General features: G+C 36.2%; 1 pseudogene; it reads right to left on the reverse strand.

Annotated features, from left to right (window-relative positions):
• Nucleotides 1-2,905: 2,905 nt before the first annotated feature.
• On the reverse strand, nt 2,906-18,215 carry LOC138336909 (serine/threonine-protein kinase fray2-like; annotated as a pseudogene).
• Between the last annotated feature and the right edge of the window lie 755 nt (nt 18,216-18,970).

The following is an 18,970-nucleotide window of genomic DNA, read 5'->3' on the forward strand; positions in this document are numbered from 1 at the left end:
TCATATTTACCAATAAATATATAATAAAATCACGTTAATCCTGAAACATAGTTAAGATACATAATGAATCCCATCAATGAATTTGTAGGTATAAGCAACTACGTAAGTTCTGGATGCTGGGAGGAGATGCTATTATATTCACCAACCATCTCCTGAGAACTGAAGGTCGTGTCCGATCATATTGACCATCACAGACTGGACTCTCAGCCTCTCGCGTCTCTCAAAAAACATTCCCTAGACACAGGGCGTTGTCCTATCACGGGAGGGACGCGGTCCTCAGCAGAGGCCACGAGGGGATAGTTATCACTAACAACAGATTGATATTGTACTTGTGTATCTATTTTCTTTCCCCTGTGGGTCCTCGTTTTGTCTGACAGTGTTTACTGGGCCGGCTTTTGTGTATTGACATTTAAGCCAAAGATCGGTTTGTTTATTTTTATGTCTATTTTTATTCTATGCTACACAGTAATGAACGAAAACCGTTTCTTACGGCCCAAAAACATGTGATTGACTATCTGTTACCATGCTTCAGCAGTACATTGACAATACACAACATGTTTGTTATCGTAAGTAAATGCAAAAGTAAGACTATCTTTATCATGGGAAAAAACAAGAATTCCAGTTAAAAACGTCTTCGCCTGGTCGAATGACTTAGATAGCTCTCGTTTGATATTCCGACACTCAATATACTTATCCTTCTCCAATCGTACATCAGATAAATAGGTTAAATGACCATATCTGATGTTTGTTAAAAAAAGCGAAGTCCAGTTCGTCTGATTAATGTGCAGCAAATACTCAAGACAAACAAAATACACAAATCAACAGTCTTAGTGTTCTCGTATTAGTCACTCACAAATGATGGCCAATTAATCCTGAAATTATTCATATTTAATTTTTACCAAAAATCAAAACATTGTACAGCCAATAGACTTACAAACACATATAGCGTGCATTTATTACCAGTTTTCAAAATATATCCTTTCCAGTCGAGAGCATACAAATGTGTGTGTACAAATGCTGATGTCTAATACATGTATCATTGAAATGTAAGGTAGCCGGCTTTAAAATTGTAACCTGCTGCTCTAATTGCATGATTTCTAAACTAAATTTGAGATGTTGTTTTCTTATTGCTAACATGCCTCTTTTTACTTCCCATGGTCTTGATACAGTCCTCATCTGGTGGCTTGGGCTGAACGTTTCGTCATTGTGTAAGGAAAAGATTTCTCGTTCTAAGAGGACATCATTGATAAACAAGGGGTTTACTATCACTGTCCGTTTGTATCCCCATAAACTTAATGCCAAAAAAAACTGAATGATCTGTGTTTTGATAATAAGCAGGTGGATTTGGTCGCTTAATATACATAAAAAGAATCGAATAACGTACACTACACAGGATGACCAATGCATGTTGCATTGATGTTGGGCGTCGCTCTACCTTTAATTTACAAAGAAAATCTCTGCGTGGCCGTGTTGGGTTAAGATCTTTTTATTGATTCTATTGGGCTGTCTTACAGTTTCAACTATGACATATTCCCTTGGATAAACTTATAACGACAGTGGACGTATCCCAAGAGGGTATCGAGGTGATTAGCAGAGAGAAGAGCAGTAAGTGGGAACGTTTTGACCGTGTAAAGTTCTCGTGTATCTCATTAAGGCCGCTGTCAATGCACAGAAATAAAACACAATGTTAAACCGATACACTACAAGGATAGACAATTCGAAGTACCACATGTACATTCTTTCCAAAACATACAGGTAAGTACCGTACCACACCAAACAGATTGAGCGACACACAGAGTCATGGCTGTAGTTAGAGCTTATTAAAAGGTTAGTCAAATCATCCATCCAGTGATAGATATTTCCATCCCATACTTGTATAAATCTGTCTACTTTGTTACCTGTATTTCGTATGTGCAATATAGGACAATACTGTAAACCAACTTTTGTCCCGCGCGATTAACTTAGGTGAAATCGCGAAAATTAATCGTCGCGAAAAAATGTAGAAACACAAATCGCGAACTTAAATCGTCGCGAAAATGTATGAAACACTAATCGCGAACTAAATCGTCGCGAAAATTAAAGATGGTCTTTACAGATAAGACACCATGGTCGATGTTTCAGGCACCTGTATAACAATACTAAGACGCGGTGCATACTCATAACGACTCTGAGAATTCATAATGTGGATATGAAGTCTGCTGAGATACAGGGATATTCTACACCTGCCTCTACCCAAAAGGGTCACAAAATGTAGTCAATAACATCCGATGGCCATTTTTGCCTGTCGCAGCGTGCGAGGGTGTGGTGCATACATTTTGAGATCCCGACCCGGGTAGGAATATCCCCTATCCTGGTAACATATCCACTTTATGAAAGAGATTCATTCAATTACAAGATTTCTTTCATAACCACGACGTTTTTACTCATGCAATTTGTACAACTATAACATCGGTAAGGGCCGCCATTTTGAAATAAATTCGAAGAAAATACCACGACTGGAAGTCAATTTCCCATAACATTGGATTAAAAATTACGTGATATTTTCAACACCAGAAATTTGCGATTATGCTTTCATATTCAATCTTTTCACAATCAGTAAGAACCCAGTCAATTTTGTGAAAAAAATGAAATCTGACAAATTATTTTACCGAGTGAAATAAGATTTTGTTTGATGCCGTGGACGTCACGAGAGGCAAAACTTGCGAAAACATTCCAAGGGATATAACTCGTGATACTTTCAGCGACTTTCATTTTGTAAACAGAATCTTCTCCGTTCGATCTGAAATCATGTAGTCTAGCAATACAAATACGTTGGGCCTATTTCAATTCAAATGGTTACAATGCTAGTGTACTGTACATTATTCCATACACAAATAACATTAAATATACCAAATAAAAAGTTTTTATTTAGATCTTTGACACTTTGATACAGCACATTCGTCTATACAAGACAAACCAGTTAAATTATATTGACCATTTTGTAACTCATGGTTTCCAATCTAGAATTTTTTGAATATGCACTGCTGTAGAAATTACGTTTCTTGACTAGTAAATCGTTCTTTGTCTTTAGAAAATATATGTAAGTAAAATTTGTTTTTATCCATATAACATAAAACAAAATAATAAAATATTTCTGATGCATAATATAAAATATCTGTGATGTTATGTCACATCCAAGATCAATCTTAATACTTACTTTTTAAAGTACATTTATAATAACTTCTTCATTGAAGTGAAAAGGACTTCAGAAATGATTGTAAAATAATATAAGAAAAAGTAAAAACTAGATTATCAACTTACATATTTTTGTAACTGACACAATTCACAACCACGGTATTATTTACTACTCTTAACATTTAAACATTTAAGTTAACATTTAAGTTAACATTTAATTATTTTTGAAACTAAACAAATACAATGTATTTCTAAACAAAATATAAGTAAAGAAACGACCCCTAATGTATAAAATAAAAAAGAATAATAACCACTCCGTCACGACGCGAGCAGTTTCAACCATGAAAGGTTCGCTGAAAATAGTCAGTATTCTTATAAAAAATGCAGTGATTATTGTGTATTATAATTTACCATAGACACATGCTTTATATCCGTTTTGTGTTTTGAGACACAATGGTAGTTCAGGATTCTCTATGGCGGCCATTTTAAAAATTCGAATATTGACGCTAACTTAGATTCCCCTCATTTTCATATGTTTTAAATATGGAAAAGTCTTTCAAGAACTGTATTGGTAATACTGTTAAATATATTGAATTTGTCCAAATTTTATTGGTCTTCTCCAATTATAGTTAACTTTGTAAAAAAAAAACAATGAGAAACTCGGTTTATATAAGGAGCAAGACAATGGATTCATTACATTTACAACATCAGTAATTGAAGCATAGAACATATTTAGATAACAGAATTTCTCAATGGAAACAAAAGTTCTTTACTTTTTTACCAAGTAACAGATGATAATTTGTTTTGAAACTTTATGTGTGATGATGTATGAAAAAATGAAAATGATGATGAAGTTTGTAAATGATGACTACAACATGAACACTTTGTCCTCCTATGGCTATCGTCTGCTGGTGCCACTCCTGCTGTAACTCTGGCTGCGCGGTCGAGACTTCCGGGACAGACTCTCGGTTCTGCGCCGTCGACTGTCCACGAGGTCCTCGTCGCTGTAGTATCTATCGCGGTTGTCATGACGCTGACTACGTCGCCGGTTTGATCGATAACTATTGTCGTCACTGTCATAGTCTCTATAATTTCTGTCGCTATTCTGCCGTCGGCGTCGCGAGGAGTCGCGTCGCCTACCGTGATCACTTTCATAGTCGTTGTAATACCTATCACTTTGATCGTACCGATGTCGACTGCGGTCACGACCGCCGCGATCGCTATCATAGTCGTGATGACGTCTTCGAGTGTCGCTATCATAACCGCGACTTTTGTCGTGTTTTTCTCGTCGCCGACTGCGGTGGTCGCTATCGTAGTCGCTGTTGTACTGTTCATTTCGACGTTTTTCTCTGTAGTCCTGTTCTGATCGGTGTCGATGCCCGTCGCTTTCGTAGTCGTCTCTATAACTGGGTCGACTTGACCGTGATGTGGAGTTCTTTCTACTTCTTGTGCTGTTCGTTCGCTCCCGGCGATCATGTGACTGGGACTCGCGATAACTGGCAGATCGCCGTGCGGCACTGTCCTTTCGGTCGCTCGTCGTATCTTTCATCACGTGACCTGTCTCGGTGGTAGTCATCTCGAGACCTGTCATCTCGTTTGGACCGCCGGTCGGACATTGAGGACATCGTGTCGCTAGAAGTATCAGCTCGACTGGCAGTCGCGCTTTTTAACTTATTTGTGTTACGTTTTTCGGAGCTAGATCTGACGACTGGATGACTGGTGTCGCTTGGTTTAGATTTCGGAAGGAGCTCCACTCTGACGCTGCTGTCTACTTCGTCTTTAGGCCGCTCTTTCTTCGGACTGAGCTTTACATCCTTGCCGTGGTCTGAATTTGTTTGTTTTCTGATAGATCCGTCCCGTTTTGTGAAGCGATGTGTTGTAACTTCTTTTTCTGTTTGGAATTTGGCGCCATCGCCCGGCTTGATTGGAATAGGATTGTAGGAGACTTTCTTTGTCGTTACCGAGGAATCATTGCTTGATACGTAACCATTATTGTCGTGGTGCTGAGAAGACCGTCCGCGCTGGGAACCGGAAGTAGATCGGTAGCCATTGGTAGTCGAACTGCGTTCACTTGCTGTCATGGCGTTCCGACTTCTTGTTCCTCCGAGCGTGTTTTCAAAGTGTACAGAATCGCCTCTGGTCGTAGCTGGAAACAAAAGGACTTCTTTAGTGTCCGGCATCTATTTGATATTTACAATAATATGTATTCCAAATTGTACTCGTAGAAGCACTGTAACAAAAGTAGTGTTAGATAGAGATGAAGAACGTGTTATACCGATGTTAATCATTTGTCTTAGGTCATAACATTCCTAGTAGATTGTTAGTTATACAGGTATGAATTTGTCATGCGATTTCTTTTGGTAAAATATATCATTTCAATATTTACACAAGACATGCTCAATCTAAACATTAGTATATGTATACTGTACCAAACAAAAATATGTTTTGAAAAGATTTTTCAGGTTAAGCTTTGTGTTTGACCGACAAAAATAATATTTATCAAAAATAAAAGCGAGTTGGAATATATGAGCATAAATCTATACTTTACCCATACGAAACCGCGGTGTATAATGATAATTACATATGGTGCACCGATATAATGTATTTTATAATACATACAAATGTTTCGTCTTTTCGTGATACATTGTCTGTTCTTGTAGGCCAATACTAATTTTGTCATTATAATCTTATCAAAGAAATTAATTTACATTCTTAAACCACAAGGTTTTTGTTTTGCTTTCAAAAAACAATGACAAAATATCAACCCACAATTTGGCCACAAAAGCAGTTGATATTTATCACGAAAAGAAGGTGACACGTAAAATGAATTCGTCAGGCAAATAAAGACAACACTTACACAAGATATAGATTATTCAGTGGTATGGCATATGTTTATTTCCTAAAAACATTTCTAAAGAAACAACATTATCTGGCAGATACACATTGTTTTATTACTCTCATCCAAAATTATAACTTATTATATGTCAGTTCTGCCTGTCATAAATTTGTTACGTCACTTCCGTCTTTTCAGAACCAATAATGTATTACTTTTATATCGATAAGTGATAATTTTCCGAAGCACTTTGAAAGGTACAAATAAAAAAAGGTAGAAAAGTAGCATTCATACATGTGTATAAAACAATAACAGAAAATGACACTAACTAAAACTGAAACCCTTTTGTCTCAATGGTTCCCATAATAATCGAATAGAGCCTGATAAACAATAGCCACAACGTATTCCGGAAGGATATATTCGTCCAGGCAATTCTATAATGATGGTTTTGGCATAAATGTACATACAAAATGTATATATTTATATAACACAATGATATATGGAACACGATGATATATAATGGCGTACACAACACTAACAATTCGACAATGATTCGTTAAATTTAATTCCTAATTTGATTGAAAATATTTCACCTGGTTCCCTAGGATTATGATATTTGTATCTAATATTTTAATTTCCTGTTTACACATGCATTGTATATCACGTTTGGTTTCTAGATTATGATTGTATATCAGGATAATGAAATATTACACAATTTATTTCTGTGATTTCTCTTTATTTTCCCTTTTTTATCATGACAATTTGGTATTTCTATACTTACTTTATATAGTTACTAAGTATTCAAATACATGACCATGTATAGAAACTTGTTTTTCATTTAGATAGGAGAAAATAATGAGTTTATATAATTCTATATGATCATGTATATAGAAACTTGTTTTTCTTTAAGATAGGAGAAATAGATGAATTTATAAAAAACAAACTTTGCTATAAAAATATATCTATATCCATAAAATTCTGAACAAACATGTAGTCCTTGTTTTTGCTTAGACCAGAAAATTATATTAGCTACCGTTAAGATTAGTGTTTATGAAATGTTAATATAGAGTTCAGTATGCTTAGCATCATTCAATGTACAGAGGTAACTTTTTATGTCAGTGGCTAACTAATATCCCGATTACCATTTGTTTCAGACTATAACAGCCAAATATCCCTCTAATATTTTTATGATAAGTGCCAAATTATAGACATCCACATGTTGACACAAATTGACCAAATTTGAAAAAAATGTTATCAAAATTTTAATACGTTATTGTCCATTTTACAACACCTGCGTACAATGACCTGCATGGCTATTATGTAAACAAACAAAAAAAACTTCATGTTCATCTATACGTGGTCCCCAAATTAGAATTACTAGAAGTTTCATTGAAATGGATCCAGTAGTTAAGGAGTTGCCCAGACAAACTTTTTATTTAGGGACGACAGAGAAACAGACTGACTCCAGTATACCCCATAACTTCGTTAAACAGGGTATAATACATTTCTTAAACAATCATGCTGAACACCAACGATAATGACATTCTTTAACAATTGCAGCAGTTATCGCCCTTTAGTCGCTGTTTGTATGGCAATGTACATTAGTTTAATTAGTATATATATATATATACCTGAATTACTTGTATCTAACAATGGTATACATATATTTATGTACATACGTGTATAAATGATAATGTATATAATATAACTATATATATATGTAGTATATGGTATACTAGTAACTTTTAAAACAAGTTAAGCACTTCGCTTTAGTCTGTATAAATATACAAAAATTATATTGAGAGTCGTTCAGACCACGAATTAGCTAATACATTCACTCACTATGAGAAAACGAAATTACTTTTCTTTTTTTTGTCTGTAAAATATCCCAACAAAAAAATGAATCATTAGAAAATTCCATATCACATGCAACTAGTTCCTTATATATGTTTCCTGTTGTCTTTATCTTTCTCTCTAAAAGTATGCAGCTCTAGTTACACATCAATATCAATTGATAGGACAAAGTCCACTTTATCAAAAATACTAAGATTACATATTATCTCATTGTAGTACAAGCACTTTCAATCAATATTTGTGAGTCATCAACAGATTGTATTTCATTATCAGATCCCTGTTATTTACATGCCCTTAAAATAGCATCTGGCACAAAAAATAAACAAAATTTATGAAAAATCATCACAATTGCGTATTGGGTTACATGTCAATTCAAACATATTGTATTAAGGTTTCACACTTTTTCATGGCAAAATGGCTTAACAGACTTTATAGCGTTTTCTTCTGATACCAATTAATACAATGATACACTTCAGTACACACATACAATCGTTACTGTCCATTTGATTGGCTGATATGTGATAATGTGCCGCATCACTGACCACTTGTTATTACTGACATTACTATAACGTTCAATATTTCTTCACGAGTACCAAACTGGTTCCAAAACTTTCTTGTCACCTGACATCACAACAAATGTTCAGTTTTCTTCAGTTCACTTTTCCATCTATCAACATGACCATATTTAGCGTGATCGCGTCAGCTGATATTATTAAAAAAATGTTCAGTATGTTCCAGTAAAATGACATTAAGACAATGTTCACTTTATCATTGCGATTGATAGTGTTTTAGCATTTTTGCGTCTCCTGACATTTCGACGATGTTCACTTTTCTGCATTCTTGCATGCAGCATCACCAGGACATGTTCACGTTCCACACTTGCTACATACATAACTTATCATTATGACTTATGACCTTATTGAGCGTTCTGGCGTCTTCCGACATTTCGACAATGTTCAGTTCAATGCTGTCAGTCGACATTGTAACAATGTTAACTTTCCATCCACAGCGTTCCCGCGTCAATCATGTGATAATACGACAATGTTCAGTGTTCCCCTCCAACACAATTTCCAGAGCTGAGGAGTCGAGTATCCGCTTTTAACTGACATTATTACAAAGATCCAGGTCAATCCTATAAATCGAATAAAGATGCACAACGCGAAAAATGATTCATGTAGCACCATATTTAGGTTTTTGTAGTTGCTAGGTTCTACTTTACTGTCAATGCTAATGCAACATTTATGACGTGTCAAATGCCACCGAAAACAGTGTCTAATGATTGCGTCTCCGATTAGCCGTGGTTACGTAATACAATCTGATATTAAAATCACAATCAGTTTTTAAGAACAACGCGATGTTTCCACAAACGACAACTTTGTCATGGATTGAAAATGTTCGTCCCCGCTCGTGTGTGTCGCGTCTGTCACCAAGGTCACTGCACCAATCAAAAGCCGTCAAGGAATACGGACTTAGTGAGAACATGGCCAAGGCGAAATTATCCAATTATCGAACACAACGTGTGCTTTGTTCGTGATAATGACTTGAAATATCGAAAAAAGATTCACATAAATGGTACTGATATGTTGTTCGTTGTATTTCTTATAACATGGCCACATAAAAAGTCCTTGAAGTGCTGATTTTCATTACAAAACCAACAAGTAATCCATTTGGCTGCTGCAACTCCAAAGTAGATTGTTGTCCGATGTTATCACTTATCCGTGTAATAAAGAGTTCAAAATTTACTTAGAAGGACAGAAATAAATATCTATTTCCTTCGTTTCTTTTTCTTGGCTTCATCAAAAACTCCAATATACGGTGAAGGTTTCTTTTCCCGTTCTCTTGACCTTGACCTTGACCGCCGATGTGACCCACCACTGCTGCTGGGACGGTGTTGACCCGATGACCTATGAGAACTTCCTCCATCACTCTGGTCGCCTGTGCTGTGAGAAAGACGAGGCCGCCGACGCTGACCAGATTGTGTTGATGACTTACTGTGACTGCGGCTGCGTCCGGCACTCCGACGCGCTGGGTCGTTCTTTCGGAAGTGTCCTTGTGTGCCGTCCGTAGCCGACGATAGACTACCCCTATCGTCCGTACTTCGAGAGGGTGAGTCTGTCCTGCTGCGAAGGGTCGTGTCAGTAAGGTAACTCACCGCACCACGTGAGCTGCTCACATAAGAGTCACTACTGTCATCCCGAGTGTCGCGGTACCGTCTATCAGAACGCCCGCGTACACTTCTATCACCTCTTTCATCGTCAACGTATGCCTTATTAGTAAACACACTGTCTCCCATATCGTCCGACGTTGAATCGTCGTTGCGTCGGCGACCGGTTCGGTGGTTGAACGGCTGACCTTTTTTTCTGGCTATTTCTTCTTCATATTGTAAGTCTATGCCCCCTCGCGTGGACTCGGTACTGGGGGCCACACTGCTGTAGTCTTCTCCGTCTACAGAACCTCTGTACGCTTGGTTTACGTGTCCCCCGGAGGCGGCACGCTTATTTCGACGCTGGCTTCCACGTCCTTTACTATCGGTCGATTTTAATATCCCATTGATAGGCGGATCATTCGAAGTAGCTGTAATCGAAATACGTCCAAGTCAAAACAATGTTTTTGACCATTTTCCATGGTAGCAAAATGAAAAAAGTCTAAAAGAAGCATCACATGATTGGCTATAAATGTGCATTTCGACATTTTAAACAATCAGATGAAGTTTCGTGAGGAAATAGAATGTTAGCCATACCGTGCGACATACAACACATATTTACTAAATCTACAGGATGCATAGAGTACTCACCAGAACTAAAGTTGATAGCAATTGTTATATCCTCTAAATAGTCATAGCGAAACACAAGGGCACAAGGGAGAGAACTGGGTCAGTGAGGGAGACAAGAACGACCGGTATATATACCAGTGGGTAGAAAAGCAATCCTATATCTGGGACAAACTCGGATGGACTAATTCTATACCAACCATGCATGTTTTATATTCTAACCTCGGTTTTTTGTTATTTACTTTTTCTAAGAACGGTTCATTAATAATGTATACATGAACTAATTTCCTCAAAGTAGATGCAATAAAAAAGATATCGATTCAAGAGGTATCCTAAGGACTGAACCCTGTTTGACACGAAACATGCGTGCCGAACTAGGTATGTTACAAATTGGTCAGAGAACATTGTACACTATATGTGACCGAACTCTAGGACCCCCACCACAACACATCTCAGAAGACCTTATACAATTATAGCTCCTGAAATTGTCTGTTTGCTTCTAGAAGAGCAATCACACATTAAAAAAGAATTAAATTGAAATATTCGTGTAGGTGGTAAATGTAACTTTCACCTTTAAGTATTAATATAATTATGTTTCCAATTATAACTAATTAAAGCTGTTATTTTAAAGGGCATGAGGAGAGGAAACCAAAAGGGTAGGATGATGATGAGAAAGGTCGGAAATGTCAAATGGGAACTTTTGAATAAATTTGTACCACTAAATCTAGAACAGAGAAGGGCTTGTTCACATAACTTAATATTAAGGGTCTCAACTTACAGGTAGTGAATACAGCTGGACTCTTGCTGGCATATTTTTCTTTCTTGTTCATCATCCTCCAGCAGACGATGGCGACGACGATGACGACGACAACGACGACGAGTCCGACGCCAATGCCGATACCGACAATGACGCCAGAGGACGCACCGCCACCGTCAGACATGGTTGGAGGGTTAGAAAGATCAACTGCGGGTCCTAAAAAATAAAAACATGGAGGTCAGAAAAATCATCTGTGGGTCTTACAACTTACAAGAACAGGGGGTCAGAAAGATCATCTATGGGTCTTACAACTACAAAACTGGGGGTCAAAAAGATCATTTGTGGGTCTTACAACTACAAAATCAGGGTGAGTCAGAAAGATTATTTGTGGGTCTTACAACTACAAAAACAGGGGGTCAGAAAAATAGCATTTGCGGGTCTTACATCTACAATTACAGTGGGTAAGAAAGATCAACCGTAAGCAGTACAAAATAAACTCCGAATGGAGGCCAGAAATAACAAAATTATGTGGGTCTTTAAAATACGCTAAAGAGGGATCAGAAAGGTTAATTACAGATCTTACAACATCACAAATATTGGGTTTAGAAAGTCCATCTGTTGGTTCCAAAACAAACATTAGAATTGAAATGTCAACAGTGGATTATATGACAACAAACGTGGTTAATCAAAAGAGAACACTTGATGGATGTTTGATTTGGTCAATTTCATACCAAATTTTAACGGACCTAGTATAGAGATTCCCGTATCTTCTGTAACAGTACAGGATACCTAAACATGTTCCCAAATGGCGCATGCGCTTACCGTCAACGTTAGTGATATAGATCCGGAAGCTGTATAAACTGGTCGAGTCCGACGATGGTTTGTCCAGTCGAACTATCACCTCACTTGTATAGGATTCGTACACAACCTTCTCAGCACCACGACACCCTAGCGTCCACTGTGGCAGGAAAAGTAGAATGAGATACATGCAAAAATCATTGGGATCTGATATTTAGTTTCAGTTTGCTATTTATACATCTGGATTCACCAGAGTGACAATAGCCTATTATGTTATCTATAGGCGTTTTGAGGGTTCGATCAAAATCTGAAATCGGTAAAAATCGTTCATTTACATACACCATGTACAGTATGCATGAGTTTTACCATTTTTTTTTGTTCTATACACAAGGTAGAGTACGATTTTTACCCATTTTGATTTGACCCCTAAAACGCCTAAAATAGTCATAAATATATCAATATTCGTACAATGTAACTTAAATATTTCAAGTAATGAAGACGAATTCAGAATTCAAGTTCATGGTCATTTAAGGACGGCCTCCCAAGTGTACAACATGTTGCGGTGTTCACATGTCTATGTTTTGGGAGGCTGCTGTATATTCGTGTGGTGAACTCCATGTATATAAAGTGTACTGGTATCAGTTCTTACCCTGGGGTCATTGCGCATCTGTTCGTCCCCATCGAAGATATTGAGGAAGATGCCGCAGCTGCCGATTTTAACCTCGTAGACATGAATCTTAAGTTTCTTGTTGTTGTAGCCGACGAACTTGTTATAGCACTTGTCCCTACCGGTGTTGATACCTTGCCGTGGGTACGACTGTAGCCGGTATATATTGATATCGTTTACAGTAAACGATTTCGTGCAGTCGTTTTTCTCATAATCCACTGAAAATAGAAATATGAAGCTTTATTATTGATGTCCGACCTCTACAAAAATGTTTCTTTAATTTACCTCACACTTCTGCTATTCGTTAAGTGTAAAAAAAGAGAGAGAGAGAGAAAGAAAAGAAAATGCTGCAAAAATGAAGCCAATTATTTCCAGTGGAGCAATGTTTTATGTACTTAATTTATTCCATTATTATGCTTTCAACAAGCGTCAGCCAAAATCAAATACAAAGTTTCAGTCATTTATATCACAAAATACACATAAGGAAATGAGAGACTTATTCGGTGTCGTGAGGGTAAAACAGCCAGACCATGTCGAGAGAAAACCCATGTCATATTTCAGAATTACGAAGCAATAAAACGGGGATGGGTATGAAATAAACTACATGTATAATGTACAATTGTAACTTAGAATGCGTGTAATTCTTGATAAAGCTAAAACAGGATATGACCGTGTGTTTTGTGGGAGTGCGTGCCCTCTATATCAATAATTTCATTTTATTTGTCATTCATGATCAGCTGTTGCTGCGTCAGATTGAATTCGGGAACAAAACAAGTGAAAACTGTATTCTAAACAACATGAGATATTCTTTATGATATTATTCTAACTATAAATAGATAATCTGAAAACTGATCTATGCTATACAAACTATATTTGAATCCACGAGGATTAAAATCTCTTGGTGTACTGTAGCGTCAAGGTCAGTGAACTTGGCGACAACCACATGTGATTTGTATAGCTGTGGTTTTCGTGGTCTATAATGTCTGTGGATCTGGGTGGCAATTTACCTCTACTCAGTACATCCATACATACATGTTCAGTAAGCTCATGAATATATGTTACACCTGAAGTAATCCCGTCTCGTTAGTGATGTATATATCTTTAGGCCAGTATCTATGGTTACGTGTCTCGTGAGTTCGGGTGTATATGACTCGATCACGTGTGTAGTGAATGAACGCATGACCTTGTGTAGTTATCTCGGTGACGTCATTTATATCGACCCTTTAAAACGGTTCTTTTCAGATTATATTTATCGGGCGTCCATAAACATTATTTACATAAACAACTATATGTCACATGTTGTTTATGTTGTGTCCTACGCGGATGTGTCTTTACTTTAGCAATATACATGTATATCTTTATGTGAATCTTATGTAATCTTAAATACTACTTTATATTTGAAAACTTAAAACCAATGAAGTTAAATTAGATTGCAAATCAGGCGTAATGGCGATATTTTGCACAGACATCGAAGAGTAGCGTGCGCTAATTTTGCTCTATACAGATATAAAACTGATGTCATAATACAACTTAATCTGGCTTCATTCGAATAAGTTTTGAGTTCGGAATAAAATTGTTAAGATGGGACGCAAAACAACTAACTATATAGATGAATAAGAGCATATACGCATTATACATATAACATAGTCTATGTTTCGATATTATATATAATGTTTCGATATTATATATAATTTTTTACTCGGCAAAAATGACAACATTGCTTGAGCCATGCCCAATATTTTGAATTTTACTCTGCATATGTACGTTGTATACACGTAGTACTACAAATCGATTGCGGTCTGATACATTGCACCTATGACAATGTTAACAGGCTTACCTCATATTGCCTTTGTTATCTATTCCAGATTACGTCAGAGCGACGTCTGTCCTGTGGCAAGTGTGTCGTAAATGTACATAAACATTGGTTATTGATGAGGTCAGTGTTTATCTATCTATACACGTCGGAGATTAACTCGCATATATATTATTATAATAAGATATACAACTAGTACTCTATATCTAGTACAGCTCATTATAACTTGACAACTTTCGTGAAAAACATATATGTATCTAGAAAGGACCGAGATAACTTTTTAGATATGCATATGTAACTCTGATAATGAGCCTAAGTTAAGCTACCATATCAATAATGTTTTATCAAACTACTAATGCACATTTAAGACAACATTGATATTATATATGGCTTTATTTGATTTTTGTTTTACGGGACCTGTGTACCATATCAGTGCTATAGTGAAATGGAGTTAACGGTCTTAATGTATTTTAAGGCGTCTGTACATGTCCTTGTATCAAATTTTGGCCAGTCTCCGTACCACGACATATACAGCTTTCGGAATTTCTGTGAATCCCTCTGGAAGATTATGCGTTAAGACTAGTTTAGATGAGTACCGTTAATAAGTGATTTATTACTTTAATAATCATTGATTAATATCATGAATATTTTATATTGTTGTTTGCTTGGTTCTGTAGATATTTCCAATAACATTGATGAGTTGTAGAGTTTGACCGCCCAATGACAAGCACAGACACTATATATATAATTGATATATTTATTGTGTTCCATCATCATTCACGCATGATAGATGCATCTAATTTATGTTATTTTGTCGTCTTGATATCACCTATATACAGCATGTAGAGTTTGCATTGATTGTTTGTAAACTGTACTTTGTAAATAAACTAAATGAAGTTTGAAGTAACGTTGATAACACATATTTGCTTTTGATGCTTGAAGCAGAAGTATTTGATAGAGATGCGCATAATTGTAAGGTGATGGGGATTTGATCGGTTTAATTTTGGGACCTTTGAATTTCAAGTGAATTTCAAGTTGATTTAGGTATACCTATGAATTCTTAAAACATTTTGGAAATTCAGGTTAGTATTTGCGTCAAATTTAATTGTTCTATTGATTTGCAGTGAATTAATGAAGCATCTGCTCTGTGAAAATCGTTTAATTTCTAGTAGAAGATCGCCCATAAAAATCACAATGAACTGTTCCAGCCTTTTCATCAGAGGTTCAAATGTATCTTCAGTAATGTAACTAAGGTTCAAAATATCGGACATATAATCGCACAAAATAGTACGTCAATTTTAATACGGTTGATAACGAAAATTCAAACGTATGATCTAACTATAGTATAAAAAGCAGGTACATTCAGTGTTCAAACACGATTTGAACTATATCTCGGTGTGTTATGTATAATTATGTAAGAGCGTTTGTATTTGGTGTTCATACATTGCTTTTTACACTCTCGTATCTGTACTGTTGGTGTCCTCGGGTCGTTACATAATGGGACGAAAATCGGCCTACAGCTATCTCTGTTACACCTTGTTTGTAAGGCACGTCTCGGCTAATATCATTCATGTCCAGACATAGTAATAAATACATGTGTAACAGCGTTATCTTTGTTTGTCAAACAGCTAGTGTACGTGCGTTTTTTTCTGGAAATATTTTTAGTGAGAACGATTTCAATACCTGCTGACAATTATTGTGAATTATGAGCTGTTTTACGACAAAAATAAATTATTTCAGACTTTCAGGTTATAGAATTGTATCACTGATGTATGTACCTGGTGAATGTGTATAAAAGGCAATATTTGTGGTTTTTGCATATAAGGCGTAAGGTAATATAGTAGGTAACATGTGAATTTATATACATGTACATTTATATATGTCTCTGTTAATAGTGTTCTAGTACATGCACTGTTGACCATGACTTATAGACTAGTCAATGTCACCAACACAAAGAAATAGATATCTAAATCTCTTATACTACATGAACAAATCATTAATGTTGACAAATTAACAAAGCTCTTGTCTAATTAATATATTTAGTTATACACAACATACTGTTAAAGATAGATACAGAGACTTAAAGAGCATATTATTCTAACTTTGATAGAAATTATACACTTACATAATTTCCCCATTGTAGTATTAGTCTTGGTTCCATCGTTTTCATGTTAAATTGCAGAAGTTTTTTTAATTGCGTTTTCAATGACATTACTAATGAAACTGATGATAGGGATTCATATGTGATGACCATACTAATTAAAATTCCGCTAATGGTATTTCATTATGGTTAATACCTGCATAAATTCATCATCTTTCGAATTTACGAACTATACAGGTTCTAGTTTTGGATGTCTGACCCATACCATATACAGGTTCTAGTTTTGGATGTCTGACCCATACCATGTCCAGAAGTTATATATGAGTGGTAGATGTCATCCGCAGATACCATTATATTTAGTCACAGTGAATGAACTTGACCTGTATATGAGTGGTTTACATATATACCAAGGTCACTTTGGTAGTCACACCCTACTTCTTAGTTACCCGTGACACATTCTGTAATTATAGGGTATGTACCCTACATTACGTAAAACTGTCAAATATACCTGCACGGATGTGGCTATATATAGCTACCTAAAGATGTTACACTACGTAACAGTATGACTTATATAATGTATGTCTCGCCGTCACTCTCACCTGTCCGATATGGGTGGGGTACTTGCAATTGGGAGTGGACATATTTCATGTACATTTGTACGCAGTCCATGTACAGCATGCACAAAACGGCGTTTCAATAAATAAACACATGTTATATAAATCTAGTATTGTATTATTAACTAGTTTAAACGAGAAATAACATAAGTGTTTAAACGAGAAATAACATAAGTGTGTCAGTTGTATATGAATACACCTGTAGACAATAATATATATACGTTTCTGATTATATATACTTACCTATGGTTTCGTCCGACGATAAGGTCGGCTCGGGTAAAACTACCAGGCATATCGCTAATAGAACATATAAGTATCCATGTGCGATAGCCCCTGAAAGGCCATTTCGCATTCTATGTTTCCTCGCCAATCTATAGATTCCTCCGTCTGGTGGCTATATCCGATTTGACACACCTATCACCTAGCGGTTCTTTACCTGTCCTTTTTTACACCTGTCCACGTTGTTTACATGTACACAGATCCGATTTGACCCGAACACTGGTCACTTCCGTATAGATCGGGAGATGTGAGTAATTATAGCCATATTTAAGACATGACGCATTCATAAAGGGTATTGTTCCTGGGTAACTACCACACACGCGTGTGCATGTGTCACCGATCGCTCACCTGTCCTTAGCCCACCTTTATACACACAAGTGGGTAGTTATAATATGTCCATTAGCGGTCAAGCGCATCGGCGATAAGGCGAATGTATTCACTAATAAACGGTTCTTCCGTGTTTGATTTTTTGAAATCTGCGGCGGCCATTAACGTTGCCACAAATAGCACACCTGGCGTGGACAGGTAATAAACAACCCGTGGCGCCACCGTGTGGACGGAATGCCAACTACGTAGTGTACAGGGGCGATAACTCTTGTGTATAAGTGTGAATGCCCCGAGCGGGGAAGCGTGCGCCAAGAAAAGGTCAGACTTTTTTTCTGGATTATAATAGTGTTCCTAAATTGAGAAAAGTCAGATAAAACAATACAATGTAAAGAGCGATTTTATTGGAACAAATTGATACAAAACTAAATGTCAATATTTAACATCAAAACGATCATTATCAGTAAAATGTGTAAATACCTGAATAAAGTTTAAAAGGAAAGCGTTTTGTACACGTACATCGTACAAAAAAATTCACGTAAACTAGTAATAAGTTGCTTTGCCTTCATTATGACTCGTTAATTGCAGACCTATTTCATTTATGTTCATGGCATACATGATTTTTAGTAAATACCATGATTATTAGTATACACAATTACATTTCTTACCTTTAATATTAGTTCACGTCATTCTTCGCTACCCTTTGATATCTAATATAACGTTATCTCATTCTGTTTTTTTCATTTGTTAAGAGTACAAACAAATTGACGTTATTTATCAGGTTAAGATATGAAAACTTATTTTATTAATATGATAAATAAATAAATTTCTTTGGTTCAATACTTGTAAAATTAGTTGTATCCTACATGTGTAACAACATGTAATTAACATGTGTAACAACATGTAATTAACATGTGTGACTACATGTAATTAACATGTGTAACTACATGTAATTAACATGTGTGACTACATGTAATTAACATGTG

This window comes from Argopecten irradians, chromosome 12 (genome assembly GCF_041381155.1).
Source record: "Argopecten irradians isolate NY chromosome 12, Ai_NY, whole genome shotgun sequence".
NCBI lineage: Eukaryota > Metazoa > Mollusca > Bivalvia > Pectinida > Pectinidae > Argopecten > Argopecten irradians.